Raw genomic sequence first — 10,374 nt, 5'->3', positions numbered from 1 at the left:
TAATATATTCCACCTGTTCTAGCTAAATATTTAAAGAAATATGCCTTATAATCACCTATATATTGTAAATTACAAATTTGTAATTGTACGTTCTAAGTTTCTAATCGCTTGGTATGTACTGAGCCACACCTGCCTTGGGCTTGCTAGAACCTATATTGAAATAAGAAATTAAGGAATACAGTCTATTGAGGAACTACTGCCTCTAAACAACTCAAGAAGTTGAACAATAAGTTTGATAAGTCGTGTCTTTATTCATAACTTCAACACCTTATATAAGTGTGCTACAACTTACAATTGATCCCATAAAAACAGGGACAGCAACAGAAAAAATTAGAAAGGATAAACAACCACTAAGTCTATTCCTCCTACTAGATAGCAACAAACAGAATTTAAAAGGAAACTTCCCTATTTATTAGAAACTAAGCAGCTGACTAATTCAGCCCAACAACTTGGCACGTAACATTGCTTTAATATGTTCTTGTTCGTTTTTAGTGTCTAACCTATTTTGATATAAATATTCTGCTTTCATTAAAGATATATAAAATTTGTTATATTACAAGCTTGTAATGCTTTACCATACTCTTCTCGAGTAATTCTTTTCCAATTTTGAATAAAATCATAAACCATTTCATCTAATGTATGCTCAAAACAATCTAACATTTCTTTTTGTGAACTAAAATCTAACATGATAGATGCATGTACACATCATTTTTCCCATAATTCCATAGCTTTTTTGACAGGACCGTCCCTAGATTCCACACTGGAACCCGGAGTGATCCTGTGGAGTCCAACATCAACTGGGTGTTAGGCCTGCTAATCTCCACTGTAATCCAAAATTTGTATCTGAATTTAAACAAAGCATAACTAAATAAGAGTTTTACAACATCAATATACATAAAAACAAATAAGACAAAAACATTGTGCCAACAATATTGACGGACGAATGGTAGGAAAAACTGATGCCTCGACGTGGTGCGGTCCGACCTCAGCGATCTCTAAAACATGGGGGGAAACGTAAAAAAAATAAAACGTGAGAATAATCTCTGTGAGTGGACAAAAATAAACTTTAAAACAAACCCCTTGAGAACCATTTGTAAAACTGCTCATTTACTTTGAACTCATTTTCTTTAAATATCCCTCAGTTTTAAAACCATTTCTCAAATCCATTTTTAAATCACCTCGAAACTGTAAATCAAACTTTGAAGAACAATTAATACTCTCAAGCTGTAAAACTATTAAAATAACTGAAATGAGAACGTAAAGCCTTACTGAAACTGTCATTTAAAATATTTACTGATGCAAATTCATTTCTCAAAATACTCCATAAACTGAAACCTCACGTCACACTAGTACCCAGGGGAAAGCTGGTCATACGTTCACGTAGAGCTAATAATGCTGGTCATACAATGCCTAATCATCTCTAGACAAGTGCAGAGCAAATATGAAATGCTAGTCATACACCGCCGACTAGGCAAGTGCAGAGCAATGTATAATACTGGTCATACATCGCAGACTAGGCAAGTGCAGAGCAATATATAATGCTAGTCATACACCGCCGAGTCATCTCTAGGCGAGTGCAAAGCAAAACTGTACCTGTCAAGGGGGTACTAATGTGACGGTTTGAAACTGCTTTCCTTATTCAAAACTCCACTGCTCACTAAGATATTCATTCATATACGAAAACTGAAGTATACTCTTTCATAAATTCGCTTAATGAATCATTTTCATAACATGAAGGCTACTCGATCCAAATCACTTCCAAAGGACGGAAATTCAATAATAAAACTTTCCAAAATAATGCCAAAAATTATTTCTAGAAACTATCCATATGAAAATCATGTAAGGCAACCCTGAACTCATCCTTACCCAGATCAAAATATTTATTTAACAAATGATTTTCAAATTATGCAATCCAACAGATTTCCAAAACATCTCATAATTCATTAATGGAAAATACCAAAATAGTTAATCATAAATTTAAGCTTCCAAACAATAATAGTAAATCATTATTATTTTCCTTTTTTCAATATGGATAAACGTGGACTAGTTTGTTTAATCTCTCAGTTAAGTTAGCATGCAATAATTAAATAAATTTCTTTAAATAAATAAATCATAAATTGCATAAAACATTTTTAAAATGAAGTGCACTCATAGTTTACACCGAGCTATGCCGAATCCTTTTCGGAATTGATTTATACTCACGATCCTTCACTTGTTTGCCACTAGAATAGCCGAGAGGTGAAGCTCATTCGACCTAGTATACAAACACGTTCAGTTTCATAATTTGAGAAATTTATTATACGAATTCCAAGTAAAGAAATAAAATGATCGATAAGCCCTTATAATCAAATAGGGTCTAAGTTTTTGTTTTCCATAAACTTTTTCAGTTCGTTCAACACCACTCAAACCAACATCAAGACTCAACATCTTCCTCAAATAACAATCTCAGTTTCTCAATCAATTAAACCAACATTTCTTATTCTCTCCATAATCAATATAAACCATAATAATACCAAGATATAAATAATAATTCTCAAATCATACCAATACTTCCTCAAAAATTAATTAGATCATTCTGGCCGAACGATTGCCTAATCATCAATCAATAACTTGGATAATAAACATTTCTCATCTAAATCAGCAATTAATCTCAGGGCATCTCTATAATTCTCAATTAATCCTTTAACCTCAATATCATCGTCAATCCATTCTCATGAACCAGTCCTACATTTAGCCTCCTCTAACCTACAAAAACAAATCACATAAAACAAAAAATTCACCCACGATACTCTACAATATAACCAGATAAGTTTCACTCACCGTGCAACTTGTGAAAATGCCGAAATGCCCTTCACGGTGCCTTTACTCGGATATCAAATTCGGCAGCATAACGGCATCAGAAATAAAATTCCCGAGTCAGGTACCTATTAAGACCAGACAATTCAATCAAATTTTGACCATTCACGGCCGAGTCGGGCAGCCAACCACCACAAATAGTGGCTGCCCAACCCCAATTTTCTCATAAAAATTACAGGAAATTCACAGAAACTCACCAACACTCACCAAAATGTCAAGGGGTTCTGTAATTTGTCTCGGGGAGTCCCGGGAAGACTAATTGACATCGAAAATCACCCAATGCAACCCACCACCACCACCACCACCATGAGTGGCAGAACAAGCAATGGCAGCGGTGGCACGACCTGAAAAATTACCCAATTTAATCTCAAATAGTCTTAATTGCATAAAGAAACACACAATTGCACAAAAACAACTCGAATTCAAGTCCAATTCGAGAAATTCGAAATAGGTATGAACCCTAAAATCGAATTTCTAAAACTTTAAAATTGGACAACCAAACCTTAGGAAAAAGATTACCCATACCTCAAGGATCATTTTCCATAACTGCATCGACAGCCAAAAGTCGTCGGAAAGCGCTCAAATCGGCTGTGGAAGCCGGCGGTGGGGTTTGGCTTCCCGAGCTCATTTCTCCGTCGTGGAGCATCGTATGGACAAACGAAGACCATGACTGGACTCACCATGACGAGGGGAACAAAGCCCAGTAGGTCCGATGTCGTGTCTTGGCTGGAAAAATCAGATCGCCGGAGGAGGGTTCAATTCGGATTTCGGCTTGTAGTTCCAGATTTCAAGCATCAATGGAGAAATTGAGCCCATAGGAAGATAGAGGAGAGGTAGGTGAGTACGGTGGGCCAAACACCCAGCCCAGTCGCCGTCGGACGCGCCGGTGACAGGGGCGGCGAAAGTGAGAAAGAGAGAGAGAGACGCGAGAGAGAGAGAGAGAGAGAGAGAGAGAGAGAGAGAGAGAGAGAGAGAGAGAATCAGGTAAAAACAGTCTGATTTTGGGTTTTAAAATCCCTTTGGTACAAATTACAAGATTGCCCTTTACTTCAAATGCCTGTAACTCTCAAATCGTAGATTCGATCGACGTACGCTTCGCGTCTACAAACTCGTGAACTCGAGACCTTTCCAACAAGTACAAACTCGAAGTCAAAAGCCTGTTAAATAAAAAGTCAACCTTTTTGGTCAAACCCAAGTTAAAACTTAAATTAAAAATAAATCTAAAACCTTTTATTTCTCAAATTAGTTCCAAAAATCTTTAAAATAAATTCTCAAAATATTTAAAATAAATTTTTGAAAAATACAGGGTCTCCACAATTTAAAAATATAACACTTTTAGCCGATAAGTTTTGAAATAACGTTAAATCAATTTCAGCGAACACACCCAATAAGTTCTTAAAACATTTCCAAAGTAATTTAGTAAAACTTTTCCCAGATCTTCCCAATTTCGTTTTTCTTATAAAGTCTCTTAAAATAAACAAAGTTAAATAAAAAATTTTAAATTTCCAAAAAAATTTGGGTCGGGTCCTTACATTTTTCCCATTGTTGGGGATCTATATTATCTAAGTTTAATATATTACCTGCTAAATTTATGTCTCTAATTCTTGTAGATGTGGTATTCTATTTTTATTTGCTCTCGTTTGTTCATTTGTTCTAACTGCTTCATTTGGTGCTACTCTATATATTTCTTGCGTACTAGATATTCCTATTTGCTCTGACCTAGAAGAGTATTCTACATTCATTGCTTCAAATCCGTGTGTTCCATTAGTTACATTAGAATTTTCTCCGGTTTGTTCTGCTGGGTTACATTCTATTTTTTGTTCTAATAAGTTATTATATTCATTAGATCCTATAATATGTTCTAATCCTAAATCTAGAATTAATGCTACTAGTTCATCATGGTTTTTCTTATGTAATCCTAAATCATATATTTTATATTTTTCTAAGTACTCATCTTCTTCTAAATTATCTATATCATCTATTAGCTTATCCATTATAAAATCTAAAGGATCAAGTTTATGAGCCACACCATTTTACATACCATTTTTACACTCCTTCGGCATGGCAATGACACGGTGCCGACATGAAGTTGGAGTCGACATTTGCTGCAGCCAGTTGGAGTCGACACGGTGCCGGCACGATGATTGGAAATCGACATTGCTGGAATTTTGTGCACCAACATCATGCCGGCACCGTGTCGTCGCCCTTCCAATGGGGTGTAAAAATGGTATGTAAAATGGTGTGGCTCATGAATCTAACCCAAATCTAAATTTGCTTCAACTAGATTTTGTTCTATATCATCTTAGGCCATATTAATATGTATTTGCTCTTCAATTTCACTTTCTATATCATTATCTATTTGTCTATAATTTGAAAATTTAACTGCTGCTTCTCCATCTATATGTTCATATATTTGTGCATTGCTAGATTGTTTATTATTTGTTTCTATTTTAAGATTAGGTAACTTCCACTCAGTTCCTTCTAAGAAACTGCTATATACTGGTTTAGCTTCTATCATATTTATATGTTTACTACTAAACATTTTTACTAAATCTTTGAAATTCTACATTAAATTTAGGCTTTTTATCAACTTACCCACCTGAACTTTGTCCCGATTTTTCACTTCACCACCCAATAAAATTTTTGACTCGATGTGGCACCTTAATTTTAAAAAAATTTCAATGTCAGACCTCTAGTAACTTCCGTCCATTTTAGGGGCTTTTCTGTCTTTTTAGGTGTAAACCCTTTTTTATGGCTTTTTTATCACTTTATGCAGACACAAAAAAAAATACTCAGAAAAAAGAGAGAGAATCTCAACTGTTGTACTACGCTTTAGGGCTAGAGATCCAGAGAGAATCTCAAATGTTTCTGAAATTTTCGTCAACGATTCCATCACTTTTCTGTGCGATACAAGGAGAGGAGAGTGATGGCCACGTCTAGAATAAAGGATCAACTCAGACATTTTGGGGACCCTCCCATCTACGGTAAGTGGTTTGAAATCTCTGCGTGGTCCCTGTGATTTTTGTCGTTGATGGGTATGTAGTGGCGACATTGATGATTTCAAAGAATTTTTTATAGCTTTATTCCTTTTTATGTGATCCAAAACATAGGTGTCATATTATATTGGATTTTAGGGCATAAAAAGGGTTTTTTTTTTCAATGTGCGTTGCATGTGGTTTCAGATATAATTGATAATTAATTTTTTCACATGTTGGTACTGCTACTGGCTACTGATGGTTTGTTTAGTATATAAGGTTTGTCATATTTTCAGGTATGTATTGAATAGATGCTCTGTTGGGTTGTTGTCTATATTGAATGAATATATTGAATATAGCGTTTGTTGGTTTGGTGTATTAAATATAGTATTTGTATCTTGTATATAAATATGACTGCCTTGTGGTTTGAATATGCAGCTTAGTAAAGTAATGCATGTACTGCCTAGTGGTTTATTAGTGCTTGAATACACTGCCTATTTTAGCAACTAAATATGCAGCTTAGTGTTTTAATGTATTGTAAATTGGTTTGAATATGCAGCTTAGTAACTTAAATATGTTATTTAGTGTGATAATTAAATATGTGATCATGTAATAATAGTGGTGTGTTGTCCTTGTGATTTAGGTGATGGTGAAGACAACGTAACTTTACCATAGAAATTCACTATGGGGGTAAATTTGTAGAGTTAAGTGACCTGAAGAAGATGTATGTGGGGGGAAAGGTGGTTTGGGCTGACTGGTTATCCCCGGATTTTATGTCACTATTTGATTTGGATGATACAGCTAGGGCCCTTGGGATTAAGGGTCTTGTAGGCTATTGGTATAGGGTCTCAGGCAGTGAGGAATATCATGGGTGGGTACATGTGGTCAACGATGGTGTCTGTTTTGATATGGTGAGTAGGCACTTGCCTCCAAACCATGTGCAAAGTTGTTTTTTTGACCATGGTGAGCAAGTAGGCTTGATTGAACCAACACCACAACCTTCGAAAACCAACATCAATGAGCCAGAGCCTTCAGAAATTGAACAAAACGCCACAAGCTTCTCTAGATGAACCAAGTCTTTCCCAAACCACATCACTCGCTTGTGAGGCTGCACCAAAATCACATGTTGTAGATGATGATTCTAACTTGTTTGATGTTGAGGTGGGAGGTGAAGTGAATGAACAAGATGAAGAACCAGAGGAAGTGGAGGGTCAGGCTGCTGAAAATGGTGATGATGATTCTGAGTTTGAAGATTCAGATTATGAGCAGAGTGATGGTGGACAAAACAAGGTGGTTGAACCTTCTGATGACATACTATTCGACGATAATGTGCAAGAGAATGTTGAAGGAGAAGGAACAACAAGTGCAGCCCCAAGAGAATTTATGTTTGGTGATGTTAAGACTGAGGATGAAGACTCAAATGAACTTAGGAGCTTATATGGCTCATCAGATGGTGAGGATTTCCATGCGGAAAAGAGACCTAAAAGGAAGAATATATTGAAATACACTCAATGGAGGAGAGAAATACATTTAAAAGATCAAAAATTCAAAGTGGGGTTGATGTTTGCACATGCTGGTGAGTTTAGAGAGGCAGTTAGGGAATATGCAATAAAAAATGGTAAGAGTGTGAAGTTTGTCTTGAATGAGGGTTACAAGATACAGGTGAGGTGTGAGGCACCCGTGAAGAGAAGAGAAAAGCAGAGTGGTAGGAATAAAGGAAAAGGGAAAAAGGCCAATGAGAATAGTACCAGTGTTGAAAAAGGGAAACAAAAGAAGAGAAAGTACAAGAAGTTCACATCTCTCTGCCCAGGGAGGATTTATGCCTCCAAGATAGATGAGACAGACACACTTGTGGTTAAGACTTATAAAAATGTCCACCAGTTTTGTAATAGGCAAGAGAGCAACAACAGCTGCACCTCTAAGTGGTTAGTTGAGAAATATGCTGATGAGCTCATGAACCCTAAGTGAGATGTGACCCAATTTCAGAACACAGTTAGGAAACAATATTCTATAAATGTGTCACAGATCAAGTGTTATAGGGCAAGGGCAAGGGCAAAGGCAGCAATGAAGCTTGAGGGTAGCTACACTGAGCAGTATGCTTTGTTGAATGACTATGCTGATGAGATCCTAAGAACAAACCCAAGAAGTACACATCCTGGGCAATTTGGCATCTATTGGAATAGATGCCAACAATGGCATGTATCCAATAACCTATGCCATTGTGGAAATTGAAAATAGGACAACTTGGACTTGGTTCTTGGAACTATTTTTGCAGGATGTTGGAATTGAAAATAGTCATGGATGGGTGTTTATTACAAATAAGCAAAAAGGATTGTTGAATGCATTGAAGGAGCTTGTGCCACATGCAGAACATAGACATTGTGTTAGGCATTTGTACAACAACTTTAAGTTGTCTCATCCAGGTCTTGGATTGAAGAATAGAGTTTGGGCTGCTGCAAGAGTAACCATAAAACCATGGTGGCAAACAGAAATGAAGAGACTGCAAGATGATGATGGTGGAGCTGCTAAGTGGTTTGATGATAAACCTGCAAGTCATTGGAGCAGGTCTCATTTCCAAGAGAATTCCAAATGTGACATTTTGCTCTATAACCTGTGTGAGGCATTTAATTCTGCTATAGTGCCAGCAAGAGATAAACCAATCCTCACTATGTTGGAGAGGATTAGGACCAACATAATGGTGAGGATGGCAATAATGAGAGAGGCTGCAGAAGGGTGAAAGGATGTAGGGCCTAAAATTGAGAAAATTATTGAGAAAATTATTGAAAAAATTAAGGTGGAGAATGGAAGCTGTTTTCCATACTTGGCTGGTGAGGGTCTTTATCAAGTGATGAACCTAGCTTGATCAAGTGACATTTACTGTGGATTTGAGAAAGCACACTTGTTCTTGCAGGAGATGGGATCTAACAGACATACCTTGTTGTCATGCCATATCTGTCATTTGGAAGAGGATGGATGACCTAATGGATTATGTCCATTCTTGCTGCAAAAAGCCAACATACATGAGAACTTACCAGCCATACATCACCCCACTACCCAGCCCTGAGTTTTGGCAAAGCAGTGGTAGAGAGGCTATTCTACCCCCTGCATATCATAAACAAACTGGTAGGTCCAAAAAGGCTAGGATCAGAGAGAAAAATGAGCCCCCACCACCATCACAAGATCAGAGTAAACTTTCCCAACATTATATCAAGATCAAATGAAAAAAGTGTGGGCAACAAGGTCACAATGTTAGATCTTGTGACAGGAGGAATAATGTCTCAACTAGTGGACAGGTTTAGACTTGTGTTTTGTTTTATGGCTATGTTTGAAATTTGACTCCATTTACCATTTCTCAATCTAATTATGTTGTTGGTTCAAGTAGACTGAAGCAGTCCAGAGTTCACAACCTCTGCTTAGTGACTTTGTTGGTGGTGGATCACAACCTCTGCCCCACTTCAATCAGGTTGGATCTCAACCCCCATGATCCACCCCATCAGCATCCCAACCCCTCCCACAATCCAACTCAGTAGGATCTCAAGTGCAGACAAGCAAGAACATAAGGCATAAGTCCCCTGCAAAAAGGGTAACTAAAAGGAAAACCAAGCAGGCAGCTCAGAAGATGGCATAACCTTAGAAGCCAAGTGTTTTGGGCTTTTTATGAAGTTTTTAATAACAGGGTTTAGAGACCAGATTTTGTGGAAGACTAATTTTGCTTTTTTGGCATCATGAAGGCTATGAATGAAGAAAAATAGACCAAGAACACATTTTGACTGTTTTTGAAGACATGTGAATGTTTTTTAATGTTTTTGCTGGCTAATTTGGTTTTTAAAGACAATGAGTCAAGATTAGTGTTTGTTGTTGTTAAATGATTAGGACTTGTTTTAAGACATTTAGCCGAGAATGATGTTTGTTATTGTTGACTGATTAGGCCTTTTTAAAATTGGAATTAAGACCGAAATATTGTTGATTGATTTTGTTGTTTTGAGATGTTAATTAATGTTGTTCTCTGTTATTGTAGTTGCCTTTTTAGAGTTAACAAGTGCAGTACACTTTTTAGACTTACAAATGTCAACATTTTGTCTAAAAAAGACTTGCAACCATCATTTTGTCTAAAATCTGCTGATGAGCTCACGAAGTGGATTTGATGATGTTGGTCTATGTACCATATGCCTTGTGGCTTAATGATGTAGGACAAGAATATAATTTCTCCTTTCCTTTCTTTATAACCCCACACATCATCTCTTGTCTTTCTTTTCTCCAACATTCCCCACATGCTTTCCTTAAACAACTCTCACAAACTCATACTTTAGCTTGTCTATTTGCTGAAAGTTGCCCATTAAACTGTCAGTCACCTCATTCCCCTTTGTTTTCCTCTACTTTGTGTACTAGCTCTCTTCATCCCTGTTTTCTATTTGCTTTTGGTGTTGTTTATTTGAATTATTGTCTTGTAATCTCCCTATTAAAGGGTGTTTGGTTGTATTTGTTAGATTCAATGAAATATACAGAAAATTAAGCCCCAAAGTTTTGAGTTTTCTCTCTATTC

The 10,374-nt window shown here is 36.6% G+C and overlaps 1 long non-coding RNA gene across 1 annotated transcript; it reads right to left on the bottom strand.

Annotated features, from left to right (window-relative positions):
- On the bottom strand, positions 1 to 3,186 carry LOC147283592 (uncharacterized). Its single transcript, XR_015122359.1, has 3 exons — positions 3,064 to 3,186; positions 2,821 to 2,924; positions 1 to 995 (listed from the first exon to the last, which is right to left on the bottom strand). It is a non-coding gene; the product is annotated as an uncharacterized LOC147283592 (long non-coding RNA).
- Positions 3,187 to 10,374: the final 7,188 nt, after the last annotated feature.

Source organism: Dryas octopetala, chromosome 5 (assembly GCF_963921425.1).
Source record: "Dryas octopetala chromosome 5, drDryOcto1.1, whole genome shotgun sequence".
Classification (NCBI taxonomy): Eukaryota; Viridiplantae; Streptophyta; class Magnoliopsida; order Rosales; family Rosaceae; genus Dryas; species Dryas octopetala.
The sequence above is the reverse complement of the archived record's forward strand: the minus strand, read 5'-3'. Positions and strand labels throughout refer to the sequence as shown.